The sequence below is a fragment of the Misgurnus anguillicaudatus genome, chromosome 18, assembly GCF_027580225.2.
Source record: "Misgurnus anguillicaudatus chromosome 18, ASM2758022v2, whole genome shotgun sequence".
Classification (NCBI taxonomy): Eukaryota; Metazoa; Chordata; class Actinopteri; order Cypriniformes; family Cobitidae; genus Misgurnus; species Misgurnus anguillicaudatus.
The window spans coordinates 37,681,018-37,695,762 of NC_073354.2; the positions used below are offsets into that span (position 1 = coordinate 37,681,018).

Below are 14,745 nucleotides of genomic sequence, written 5' to 3' on the forward strand. Positions count from 1 at the left end.
CCAGCAGAACCGCTGTGAGCACGTGCTTGGTTGGACTGTAAAAAATGGTCAGGACGCGCTGACGTAAGAGTGCTTTCAGCCAATCACAAATCTTAGGATTTTTTGACATATTTAAAATAACAAAAAGCCAAAAACACTGACACCAAAGCAAACAAACAAACAAACAAACAAACAGTGTGCATCTGATCAATCTTTCTTATTTGCTGCAGTTTTACGGTCTGCATGCGTAATGTGCTCAGACCTTTTGAGTTCACTCTGATTAAACAATCTTTCCTTATAAACGTTTATCAGCTACCCTACTATAACTAAGAAAATATAAGATAAACATTTATTTTAATTAAATTTAATTGAAGGCTTTAATAGTTCGTGAGGTAAAAATGAGAATGAGAGCAGTTCGTGCGCTCTGTTGTCATGCGCACTGACTGCAGCTCAGATGAGACGCACACACGCATACATCTCCTCCTCAGTCCATCCTCGTCCTCACACTCATCGTATCTTCCTCATGAGGTGCACAACTGCATTTAAGGTACGTGTCTGTGTGTCTGTGTCTGTGTGTCTAAATACACGCGGTTTACGCGCGCGTCGGCCGCGTGTTTCATTGTTGCGCGCTGTCTGCGCAGACGGCGCAGCTGAGATGATTTCTCTATCGCCAATGTTTTTTGGCTGTATGGGGAGTTCCGTGTCAGCAGCATATTTCGGCGTCTTCGTGACATTTCCCAGTCAGCAGCAAATCTGAACGCATCACAGGCAGGACTGTTGGTCATGGGTGCGTTTTGAATGGGTGCAGTATTTTGGGGCTGTGGAGTTCAGACTGTGACGATCAAAAGTGTACTTCTACATAGGAAGTACACGATCTATCTGCAGTATCTGGTAGTCCATTATCTGTCTTAGGCTACTTATTTTTTGGTATTGAAAAATGTGTGGTTGTTATTTTCAAGGATTATAAAAAATAATGATGTTGGTCTAAGCCAGTGCCTTTGGATATTTACAATAATGTTGTACAAAAATGTTTTCATTTTTATTTAAGTTTTACTCACATTTAAAAGTGTATTTATAATGCAAATGTGTTTTTCTCGGGTAAAGACAGTTATTTCATTATGAATAGTTTGATCACAGTTATGATCAAATATATACAAATGGTCTTGCTTCTAAGATCTGTTCAGTTGTTGACACCTGCTGGTTGCACCTGTTGCAAAAGAAAATTAACTTTCAGAAAAAATAACAGATTATGAAAAATTAATAATATCTAATACTAATCAAGTATAACAGAATTAAAATTTGATCTGTTATCTTGAAAAGACTCAAACATTGTGCATACAACTGTTTATAAGAAGTTTCAGGCATGTGATAAATGAATGCATCTCCAGTTTTATGGAAAGGGTTTCTGCAAAATATGAGCTGTTTACGTCTAGTATTTTTTTCTGGAATCTGCAGAGGGTACAAGTGAGAGCAGGGACAAACGTAAAATTTTTCAGAAAATCGCAAGTTTAAAAGATAATGTTTTAGACAGAGATTTTTTTGCTGTAAAAATATATCTCTATGTAAAACAACTTCAGTATAATTTCACTTTGAACATACAGTTAGTAGCACTTTGTTACTTTTTGTAACACAACAAAACAAGCTAGATTTTTGTGTTACACTTTTCTTTAATAAATATACATTGCTATGACCTTGTTCATAAGTAACTGCAAAGAATTTTTGTTGTTTATCTTTACAAAAAATAATTAAATTGATCAGTACTGTAACCCATGAAACAAGAAACACAATTCTTTATAAGAAAAAAAAATGTTTCAGGAATTTACTTATCATGGTTGAAAAAAGCTTTCTGGACCGACACGCATGAAGTGATATAACGCGATATTTGTCAGCTCTGTCGAGGGTTGTGTGCTAAAGACGCTCTCATAGTTTGAAATGCAAATGTAGTCAAGGCTACAAAATAATGTCCTGCTTTTTTTTCATCAATAATACCTTCAACATCTACAACAACAGTAATGACAGTCTTTGTGCTCCATATTGCATTTAAAATGCAAGGTTTGTATGATAAAACGTTAACAAAATCTCTCTTTTTTTGTAACCTATGCTGTTAAAGTTGACATGAGCGTGTATGTTTTTGAAAGATTATAAGTGCACATACAGTATTATCACAGAGTGAAGGTCATGAGAACTCATCTTATTGGAGCTCAGCTGACATTTGCTTGGCATTTTTGATTCACTGACGTCTTGTGATAGATCTTCCATCAAAGCAGGAGATAATAGTTGACCTATTCTTTTCTTTGATGTTTCTGGAGGATGTTTGGAGGTGTTCTCTCTGCAGATGGGATGTAAGGAGCTGAGGGTGATGAATCTGGATGTGTCGTATGCTAATCAGTTTTTATTGAGTCATTTTACTTTGCGTCATGTGGTGGTGCGTCGGTGATGTTAGATCGATTTCTCTTCATCTGTGACCTGCTGATCGTGCAGAATAAAGTCTGGCCTTATTTTCATGTGCAGCAATCTCTGCTTTCGAATCATGCTGACTCTAGTGTGTGTGTCTAGTGTGCAAAAGAATCTTCCACCTGTCTGTCTGTCTGTCTGTCTGTCTGTCTGTCTGCTAAGCGGAAGAAACTTTCGTCTGTCTGTTTGTCTGTCTGTTTGTCCGTCTGTCTGATGAGCAAAAGAATCTCCCACCTGTCTGTCTGTCTGGTGAACAAAAGAATCTTCTGTCTGTCTGTCTGTATGTCTGTCTAACACGGTCTCACACCCATGGCGTCAATATTTGACGACACTTGACCATGCGTCAATATGTTGACGCGGAGGGTATACCTTTCGCGTCATTTTTTGACGAACTGGGGACTTCAATACTATTAGGTACGCGAAATTAAACAGTTGTCGCCTGGCATTGGGGTTAGGGAAAGGTTTGGGTAAGGATGTCATTATGTAAATCTAACCCTAAACCGACGCGAAAATGGTAGAAAATGGTAAGAAAATAGGAAAGAGAATGCAACGGACTTAATAGTATTGAAGTCCCCAGTTCGTCAAAAAATGACGCGAAAGGTATACCCTCCGCGTCAACATATTGACGCATGGTCAAGTGTCGTCAAATATTGACGCCATGGGGTGAGACTGGGTTGGTCTGTCTGTCTGCTAAGCCGAATAAACTCTAACCTGTCTGTCTGTTTGTCTGTCTGGTGAACAAAAGAATCGTCTGTCTGTCTGTCTGTCTGTCTGTCTGTCTGTCTGCTAAGCCAAAGAAACTTTCACCTGTCTGTCTGTCTGTCTGGTGAACAAAAGAATCTTCTGTCTGTCTGTCTGTCAGTCTGCTAAGCCGAATAAACTCTAACCTGTCTGTCTGTTTGTCTGTCTGGTGAGAAAAAAAATCTCTCACCTGTCTGTCTGTCTGCTAAACAGAAGAAACTCTCACCTGTCTGTCTGTTTGTTTGTCTGTCTTTCTGTCTGTCTGTCCATCTACCTGTCTGTCTGTCTGTCTGTCTGTATGCTAAACATAAGAAACTCTCACCTGTCTGTCTGTTTGTTTGTCTGTATTTCTGTCTGTCTGTCCGTCTGTCTACCTGTCTGTCTGTTTGTCTATCTGGTGAGCAAAAGAATCTCCCACCTGTCTGTCTGTCTGTCTGTATGCTAAACATAAGAAACTCTCACCTGTCTGTCTGTTTGTTTGTCTGTATTTCTGTCTGTCTGTCCGTCCGTCTACCTGTCTGTCTGTTTGTCTGTCTGGTGAGTAAAAGAATCTCCCACCTGTCTGTCTGTCTGTCTGTATGCTAAACATAAGAAACTCTCACCTGTCTGTCTGTTTGTTTGTCTGTCTTTCTGTCTGTCTGTCCGTCTACCTGTCTGTCTGTCTGTCTGTATGCTAAACATAAGAAACTCTCACCTGTCTGTCTGTTTGTTTGTCTGTATTTCTGTCTGTCTGTCCGTCCGTCTACCTGTCTGTCTGTTTGTCTGTCTGGTGAGCAAAAGAATCTCCCACCTGTCTGTCTGTCTGTCTGTATGCTAAGCATAAGATACTCTCACCTATCTCTCTGTTTGTCTCTCTGTCTGTCCGTCCGTCTGATAAGCCAAAGAAACTTTAACTTGTCTGTCTGTCCTTCTGTCTGTCTATCTGTCTGTCTGTCTGTCTGTCTGTCTGTCTGTCTGCCTGCTGTCTGCTAAGTGGAAAAAACTCTCACCTGTCTGTCTGTCTGTCAGTCTGTCTGTTAAGCAGAGTGAACTCTGACCTGTCTATCTGTCTTCTAAGCAGACAAATCTTTCCTGTCTGTCTGTCTGGTGATCAGAACCTCCTATAGTCATGCTCTTGCTCCCGATCTGGTTGTTTTCCCTGAGAAGTGACCATACAAGGAATTTTGCCCTTTATGATGTCATACAGGACCAGTGACAGTGTAAAAAATCAGACTTGATGAAATAGCATTAGACATCAGCTTTAAATAGTTTTTAGTTTCACTGTAAGGTTTCATGGAACAGAAAGATTCATTGAAAGCCGTCATGCTTGATGGCAAAGCTTTTATCGTTTCAGGAGTTATAAAGCGCCTGAAATGATACTTAACATGATTAACCCACTTAAACTCTCATCATTTAGACATAAAAGAAGCGAGTAAGATGTTCAAGTCTTTCTGGCATTATGCATTCATGTTCTCATTTGCATTATGGCTGTGATTCTTTGCCCTCAGCTTTGGTTTTGCATACTTTTAGTTTGCCAGGGGTGGCATGTTTACCCAAATGCTTTTAATAAGATGTTTGTAGAAACCACCAACCACACATTTACATTATAATGTCAATAATGGTGTTTAGCTGACCTTAATAAATATAGAGCCAATGAATGCAGAGAAAAGCCACTTGACCCAATTACATAAACTCACACAGTGATACAAATGAAAAGATCAAACCAAGGCACAGCCTTACAGTATATCCAGTATATTATCTTCTAACATTTCCTACTATATTTCAATATTTTTCTGTTTTACAATATTTGACATATGTCAGTATTTAGCCCTGAAACTGTCTTAAACTTAAGTAATAAAGCTAAAAAAACTTTTAAAATAAGTGTGAGTAAATAAAATCTGAATAGGGCTGCAAAACGATTAATCGTGACTATTCATTTGCAGAATAAAATGAAAGTTTTTATTTACATCATATATGTGTTTGTACTGTGTATAATAATTATGTGTATGTTAATACAGATGCAAGTATATATTTAAGAAATATGTACATGTGTATATAAAATGTTATATTTTTTATGTAATTTATATATATATATATATATATATATATATATATATATATATATATATATATATATATATATATATATATATATATATATAAATACTTAATATATAAATATATTTTTTATTATACATGTACACTGAAAAAAATTATTCATTTAATTTACTCCATTTTTTAAGGTAAGTGGTTGCAATCAATTTATTTAAGCTACATTTAAACAAAAGTTTTTTATTTTATTTTTCTTTACTAATCTTTTTTGTTTAAATGTAGCTTAAACAAATTGATTGAGTAAATTGAATATATCATTTTCAGTCCATGTGTGTGTATTTATATATACATAATTAATATACTTTTAATACTTATTATTTATGTAAATACAAACTTTTATTCTGCAAACGATTAGTTGCAATTAATCGTTTGGCAGCCCTAATTTGAAAGTAATCATGCTATACAGTAAGAAGCTAAAATGGCAAAGTAGTAGTATTTGATATACAGTATAACACACTTTATAAAAGTGCTATGATTTGTATGGACTTAAATCTTAAATGGTCTCATTAAGTTTTAATCTCAGTCTGAAGGCAGAACATCGGTGTGTGCCAAAAGAAATGTAGCTTGCAAGAATTGGATCTCTATATGATTACATTTTAATGACCTGAATTAAAAAAAAATCAGAAACATTTGGACCTTATTTTACCAGCAGTCCACCCCTACTACTGCACCCTGTGATCTATAGTTTGTTATTTTGTTATCCTGCACACATTGATTGTGAAGGTTTTGATTCATGTCTGCTCTGTGGCAGTATTCTCTCTGATCATCATTACATTTCTGTGACATTTACAACATCTGTGTGCAATTGCAAGCGGTGACTGATGCTGATAGAATTATGAGAGAGAGACAGACAGAGACAGAGAGACAGACAGAGAGAGAGAGAGCACCTGTTATTGACCAGATCGCTGGCAGTTGTTGTAAATGTTAATATTTTGAATCTAGCATGCAAAAAGTAAAAAGCAAAGAGAAGTTTCTTCTAGTTGTAACCGATATGGGTTTTTAATGGCCGATGCAGTAAATGATAGACAAACAGAAAGTACTTGAAATATTTTTGCAAAACATTTGTAAAATGTTTAAATAGTTTTTATGCATAATGTACAGAAATTTAATTGAAACTCCCAGTCAAATAATTTGTAATTTGTGTTTATGAGGTGGGGTCAAATGTTTTCAGTTGTGTTTATATCACATGACCAGTTGGAGCTGCTGATGTGCTGTTTGATTACGACTTGCTGTACTGTTGTATTTGTTATTTACACAACATGACGTGAATGATGATTGGTTAATCTACTGTCTGTCAAATGTTGACTTTAGTGTCTTATCTGAGTGTATTTTCATTAGGAACAGCTAATTTAAGGAACAAAAAGATTTAAAAATGTTTTGCTGATGCTGATAATTAAAGTATTCTATATCTTTAAATATATTGGTCTATTACTTTCACTAACTAGTGTTGAAGGTGCCCAAGAATGTATTGATGTAAAATTTTTCACCTATACAGAAGGTTTGTGGCTTTATTAATGATCCAGAGTCAGTTTTTCATGTCTATTTACAATACTATTGTCTTTATAATGAAATGGTCTATTATTACCTTATTTAAAAGGGTCATGAATAATAATGTTGAGCTCTGCTCTGATTGGCTGTTTCTCCTTCAGTAGCTCTGTGTGTGTGTAAACAGACCTTATGTTTGAGTCTGTATCAGACTTTAAGGAATAATCAATTGTTTGGAGATTGTTAATGGACGTTTCTGAGTGATAAGTTTGTGTTTTTTCGGTAGGGACCTGCAAAACGTAACTGTAACGTCAATAGTAGAACTTCCGACTAAACGCTAGCAAATAGCATTAACTAGGGGCTCCATAGTTTTCCAGCAGTCTTTTGCATGCACAAAGTTTACATAAGGAGGGGAAAACAATGTTGTTTGAGGCTCACGATATGTCATCTATGCCTAGATAAATACAGTTTTACATTCTATGGCACCTTTAAATGTGTTTTGAATGTAGAGTGACATGAGAGGAGTGTTTGGGTGTCTATTATTTCAGCCATGTGTCTGTCCTCATGGTCTCCTCTGTACTCTGTTCTCTTTGAGATGCTGTTATTGGATATCAGACTGGGATTTATTGAATAATTCTTGACTGACCAATAGAGACTATGTGAAAAGCTCCAGGCGGCTCTATGAAATCACATCTGATTGAGTTCTTCAGACTGCAGGGTTCGATATTGTGTTATAATATGAGATAAATGAAGTTCACCTTTCTGCTGCTCTTTTGTTCCAGTGAAGGGTTGGATGAGCAGCAGATGATTCAACCTGTGATGAAATAAGACAGCGGAGGTCATTAGGACAAAATATGACTTGGATGAAAGACAGCATCCATCAATGTCATCATTACCACCTGTGTGTGTGTGTGTGTGTGTGTGTGTGTGTGTGTGTGTGTGTGTGTGCGTGCGTGCGTGCGTGTGCGTGTGCGTGATATCTGTTTACTCGCTGTCCGTCCTCCAAACCTGTTTATCTTAAAGGTGCCAAAGAATGCATTGAAATAATATGTTCAATTGTTATTTGATATTTACATTAGGGTTAGCAACGATTGTCAGACATATTGCTGATAACGGGCTTTTATGACGATATTTTGCGATTTGTGGGCTTCACTTTGCCTTTATAATGAAATGGTCTATTATTACAATATTTGAAAGGGTCATGAATAATAATGTTGAGCTCTGCTCTGATTGGCTGTTTCTCAGAGCAGCTCCTTCAGTAGCTCTGTGTGTGTGTAAACAGATCTTATGTTTGATTCTCTATCAGATTTTGAGGAATAATCAATTGTTTGGAGATTGTTAATGGACGTTTCTGAGTGGTACGTTTTTTTTGTATGGACCTGCAAAATGTAACTGTAACATCAACTTCAGCCTAAATGCTAGCATAACTAGTATACCATTAACTAGCAAATAGAGCTAACTTTAACAATTGTTATAACATTGTAATTAATTTAATAAAGCAATAAACCCCTCGAAGCGTTGGGTTACCAGTGCATTTTATAACAGCTAAGGGGCGTTGTTAGGCACGACGCGAAGCGGAGTGCCTAAACCCCCTTAGCTGTTATAAAATGCACTGGTAACCCAACGCTTCGAGGGGTTTATTGCGTTTATAAAACGGTTACTTCATATGCATAACATTAGCGGGGTTTTATAAAATAAAACACAAATAAGTTGTAATTATATTAGTATAAATATTACTCTTCCGCCAAACAAAGTAGTTCCTCAGAATCAAGTGTGACTGAAACAGAGCGCAGTTCCCAACCAACAGAGATGCAGCAAGACACAATAAAAATATGATTAAAGACTGTGGTGTTTATTTTTATAAATCAACATTCATCTAAATTATACATTAACATTTATATCGTGCAACTGTTGAAGTGATGATCAAATATGTTTGTAAGCATGCTTAACTTTTTCCCCGTCAGCGTTTTTTTAAGTTGCCACCCAGTTTTAGTTGAATGTCTTACAGAAAAATTATCTTCTTTAAATAAACATAATAAAAATAAAATATCAAATGAAAGAACAGTCCATCCGCTTTCCAACAACATCAAAAAACGTTTCATCCTACCTTCATTTGTTGTCTTATCAGTTATCACCTCTCAAATTTTCAGCTAAATGCGGAGATAATTCCATTTTTGTGAAGACCTTTGTAAGAGATCAGATTCAGAGCCTGATCAAAACTTACACAACACGCTAAATCCACCACAACGCTGTTGTGTCGAGTGAATGCCTCAGTGTTTAAGTTGGGTAAGATTGCCATCTTGTGGATAATAGCGGAAATATCAATAAGACAAAAAAAACTTCAGAGAATGTTTTCTCTTTATTGACGAAATGTTTTATTTATTGACATTTATCTGGATATCGCCATTAATTGTGCAAATGTAGAAAAATAAAAAAATGATTAAAGACTGTGGTGTTTATTTTCATAAATCAGTACACAGCAACAGTGGCGCAATGATACTTGTGATGCGGTCTGAACCGTGGGTTTACCGGGGTATTTTATCACGGCTTAGAACGCGTTTCAACCAATCAGAATGGAGAACCAGAACGAGCCATTTTATAATGTGTAATTTAATGTTGGGGTTGTACATCTCGACTGTAACATCACAGTTGGTGTTATGTTGTGATTGGTCTGTTTTCCAGCGGTCTTTTGCATGCACGAGGTTTACATAAGAAGGAGGAAACAAATGCGTTTGAGTCTCATGATATGTCATTATCATGTACACAACTCTTATTAGGGGTGTAACGATTAACCGTGCAAATGCGCATTTTCTTAATGAATAATTTTTTATGAATTACGGTGAAATCCCGGCACATCCCAAAGTCAGGGGGCGCTCTCGTGCAGAAAATTCCTTTGTGCCACAGAAGAAGTAATATTACAAACGCTATTCCAGGAAATGTCTATAGGAATATTTGGCTGTTCTTCAAATTGTTTTAGGTATTTTCATGATAATTAAGAATATTTTGAATGATTTTGTTTAACGAGTGTTGCTTTTTTAAATGCACGTTATAAACGACTCCGACTCATAATGATTTTAGATTGATAAGGACTTCATACTGACCAAATGCCAACCTGTGCAAGAAACAAAGAATCGCAGCCTTGCGATTCAGAATCGATTTCAGACCGGTATTTTTAATGGGACACATGATTAATCGTTGCAACTCTTATTGTTCATTTATGCCTACGTAGATACAGTTTTCTTATAGTAACAAAAGTTGACATATAATCCAAATGCACTGGAAAATGTTGAATCCCATCCAAACCTGTCAACACTCCCGTTTTTTCCAAGAGTCTCCCGTATTTCACACCATCCTTTCACGCCCCCCTCCCGTTTTGTTATTTCTCCTGGACAACTCCAGTAATTTAAATGTCCCTACATCAGTATATGGATAATAAATTCACTATTATTCCAAGTTTGTCCAGTTGCCAGATCTTGTATGAAACGAATCCTACTCACACAATAGACACATCATACAATTTGAACCCATTTTTGACCGCAACCCAGTGTTAATTTTGGCCGCAAATTCTGATTTAGTCTTAGTCTTAGTCTTTTGAATAACACAACATTTAGTTTTAGTCTTATTTTAGTCATCTGAAATCTTTAGTCTAGTTTTAGTCGACTAAATATCATAAGAGTTTTAGTCTAGTCTAAAGTTTTTTAGTCATTGGAAGTATCCTCAGTCTGTTATGGAATGGTAAGGTTTGAATATGCAATACAGACACATATTTAATGGTTGTTATAGAAAACACGTATTTTGTTTTATTCTTAATGTCAAAAACACTGACCGTGGCTTTCTGACAAAAGATAATCTCACATAAAATAAGCATAAGGCCCGCTCTACCTAAAAAATATACACGGTCCCAGAAAAAGATATTCTCTTTGAATGACATGCACACACAGACACACACATGCGCGCAGACACACAGACAGACAGACACGCAAGCACTTTGTCCAGTCGTGTAACAGCACAACATCTACTATAATAGTAACGTTACACATTTCATTCAATTTGAGGACACTGAATATTTATACTCAGTATTAATTCAGACAATCCAATACAATCAATACAGTTAAGATGTGTATTCCTTTCCTTTGAATATTTTTCGTCATCGTCTTCGTCAACGAAATTAACACTGCCGCAACCTGGCAACCTACAACTCGGTTGTGCTGTTGATTTCTGCGCAGGTAGACGGGGGAATATTAGTGGTGGTAACTTTTTCGTTAATTTCATAACAACTGGAGGTAAATGCCACAGTGGGTCTGTCGTGTGCAGTTTGGAGGTGTACAAACCTTCACACACCTCAAAAAGAGTCTTGGGAATTAACTTTCACAAGTAAGACTGCACAGTTGTTGCTAGCTAGCAATATCGCTATTTAGCCATGAATGTTGATACTTAATGAGAATTACCAGTGTTTACATGTTTTTTTATTTTTATAAAATTGTAATGCGTATTAGAGTTAAGCTATATTAAATTGTCCGTCTTACTGTAGTTCGCTGGTTAGGGTTTCCTAAAGTGAAACATAGGAGGCATTCGGAGGTTGCTGAAAATATAAAATTGTTTTCCTCAAATACATCCTTAAATAATTAATCCTTATGTTCTTAAGCGTTGATTTACATATGCTATATATACTTATTATAATGATATAATTATAGTGCTGTAAAGATGAATGCAGACTGTCACAACCCCCCCATTTGGAGATCTCCCATTTTTGAAAACCAAAGGTTGACAGGTATGATCCCATCTGCAGTATGATTTCAGTGATAATGGTTTACCAGGCCCAAATTCAGACAAAGAATTTACCCAAGACCACCTGCAGCATCTAAACACAGTCCGGCATTGGTCCCTGTGAATGTGTCGTATGACTTTAACAGCACGCTAGAGGAAAATTGTTAGGCTGATTGGATCACTGACTTTTGGAAACTCCTTGTTTGGAGACGCTTTCTCTCTCTAGTTCCTGTATCTCTGTTGGTAAAGCACTGTGATGCACTGTACATCACTTTGGATAAAGGCGTCTGCCATATGCATAAAAAGGTTAGAAAATGTGCGTGGATGAATATTTTAACTGGGCTTCGATGGGCTGTATGAGTTTCCCTGCTGAATTCAAACTCCTGGGATAACCTTGATTTCGGAGCTGTGGTGGTTTTGAGAAAAGCTTTATCAGCTCATTGTACTGTATGCTGTAATGAACTCACGTCAAGAGAAACATGCTGTACAGGCAAATTATCTTAAGTTCTCAACCGCGTTGTTAAAAACTCTCATTATGAAGATATTTGCTTGATGTGAGACAAATATGACTGCGTAACATGAAAGCAATTAAATCAGAATTCAATTTCTAGACTGTTCAGTGCTGGTTTTGACTTACCCTAGTGAGATACCCTAGTGAGCTGTCTAACTAGGCCACATTTTTATGTCATTATGGAACTTCCAAAAATACCTTGGCCAAGTCCGAAAGCTGTAAAATGTTGCCTTCACAGATGTAGGAAAGCATCAAGGCACGTTCAAATTCAATATTTGATCCCCATCCTCTCTCTTGAGATACTTTCTATCTTGAACGCAACATAGATGTATCCTTTCTTTTTCGTGTCAGTTTCACGTATTGGTTACTCAATTTTTTAATTTTTTCAAACCACTGTCACTTGGGATTAGTGTTAGATTTGTAGTTTTCTTCTGATTTTTAAACCGTTTTCACATGAGGATAAAGTTGGGTGTAATTTTAAGCATTGGTTTATATGTTTATTTGTCAGATTTTAAACAGTTTTCGCTTCGGGTTAGAGTTGGGTAAGGATTAGAATGTCATTTAATGTAACAGAAAGTCGTTCTAACCCCAATCCCAATCGACAATGGTAAGAAAAGTTGATTACGACGATGACATGTTTTTTTGGTGGCGGCTACCGTAGCTTCTCTATGCGTTTCAAAAAAAGGGGTGAGCAGTGGACTGAGCCGTTGGTTGCAATTCACAATCTCACCACTAGATGGCGCTAAAATTTACAAACTGCACCTTTAAACGCTCAAAACATTTCTAGCTGAATTCAAATACTGTAAAAAGTAATACCTAGATCTAACTTATAAAAAGTGAGGCAAGTGACTGCATGGGAAGTTTTAGGTTGAGTCAACTTTCAACCTTTTTTAAGTATATTGAACACACTAACATTACTTAAAATGAATGCAATAAAATTGAGTTGAGTTAACTAATTGTGCTAGTATTACTCAGTTAGATAAACCTTCTTTTCTTGGTACAGGTAGCGTATTTATGGTTAGTTGTTGTTTTTTATGCCGTCAGATGAGGGCTAGAAACGTTTATTCAAACAACACACCCACTAAGTTTCGTTTTGGGCAGCTGTAAAGCGCGGCATACTTCAGTATGCAGTCTATGCACAAGCACCAGTCTTCTGAACAATGGTAACTACAAAACTCAAAGAAGAAACAGAAACTCTTCCAAATATCGAAGATAAATGAACATTAAACACTAACAAGTCTTTCTTTTTAGTTAAAAACAAAACAAAAAAAGTTTCAATTCAAATTTCACTTTCCAAATGCAGTCCCATGCAAAGCATGCTGGGAACTGCAAGTCCACTGCCTAGTTAGTTGTGTTTACTCAAATAATTCATGTAGTTTTAACACAAAATTAATAAGTTAATTTCTTTCTTACAAATTTAAATCGATTATAGATAATAAAATTAAGTTGAATTTACTCAATAATGTGCTCATTTAGAATTAATCAATTTATTCAATTTTTTATTTTATTTTAACTCATATTTTGATTAAAAAAACAAGAATTAATTTTTTTTAATACAGTTTACTCAATAAATTTTTTTAAAATCTACTAAGGCACAGAAACACTTTTTACAGTGTACAGTCACATTCCTATCTTACCATATTTGCTCTACTCACCTGACCAACGGTGAGCTCGAACTGCCAGAAGCTGGCGGAAGGCTCGATATCTAGCGACAGTGCATTTATTGGCTCAAACGCTCGGGGGCAGGGAGTGCCTTCCAGACAGCGCTGCCTTGAAGGCTTCGTTAAGGGCTTAAAACACCAACGAGCTGCGCACATGATGCATATAGGTCTTATATATAATGCATACATATATTTTAAATATAAAAATGTAAACGAGGATCAGATATATGGTTCTTAGCAAATGTGTGCCATTTTCTTTTTCCGCCGGTGGGTGCTCGTCATCACGTCAAGCAGTGCTTAGGTTACTTAGCAACGGCAGATGCTCTGGAGCGACCAATCGCTTTGAAAAGAAGAAAAGGGTGTGTTCACATTTTCCGTGTGGTTTTAGATGCGAAATGTGAAGCAAAGGTGAAGCACTTGAGCATATGTGCTTGGCCACCCCAGAGCACCCACGGGATTGGCGCTTATGTGCGTGTTTATCGTAGCACTTCCATTCGTGAAACAACACACGGTTTAAATGAGGGACCTTGTTGAGGTTATGATGTTTCCAGCCACGTTTTGATGGTAGCACAGATTCTTGCCTCATTGTTCTGCCCCCAAGCCAGCATACCATCACTGATATTAGTTGTCTCCCCTTGCAAATAGCTTGGGAGTCTGCTGGCCGTTTGCTTTCACATGAACTTGAAGAACTTGTCTGTTAAAAGCTTCTGTAGAAACATGGCGGCACAAAATGGCGACTACCATGTAAGGGGACCCTCAGTGTATGTAGATAAAACATCTCATTCTAAGGTAATAAACACATAACGGTTCATTATAAAAGGTCTTTATACACCCCTGATAATATAGTTTTGTATATTATTTTGCATTTTTGTCTAGAGATTCTTCTAAAAATTACACACTGCACCTTTAATATTTGTAATAGTTTTTGACGTGCACACCACCACAGCTCACATTTCACCACCGCACTGGCGCTGGTACGGTGGTTATGACAACATCACAGCCCTAATTGTAGTGTTTTGAGATATAGTTAACCCAATAATCAAAATGTTGTCATTA

The 14,745-nt window shown here is 36.6% G+C and overlaps 1 protein-coding gene across 3 annotated transcripts in view; it reads left to right on the forward strand.

Moving 5' to 3' along the window:
• The first annotated feature begins 379 nt into the window (after positions 1 to 379).
• The window catches only part of fut8b (fucosyltransferase 8b (alpha (1,6) fucosyltransferase)), a 64,253-nt gene continuing 49,887 nt past the window's right edge, over positions 380 to 14,745 (forward strand). Inside the window, exon 1 of one of the 3 annotated variants that reach the window (XM_055186667.2) lies at positions 380 to 526. The gene's annotated coding sequence lies outside the window, so the exon portion shown is untranslated. The remainder of the gene's footprint in view (positions 527 to 14,745) is intronic. The other 2 variants (XM_055186668.2, XM_055186670.2) reach the window with 2 other exon arrangements.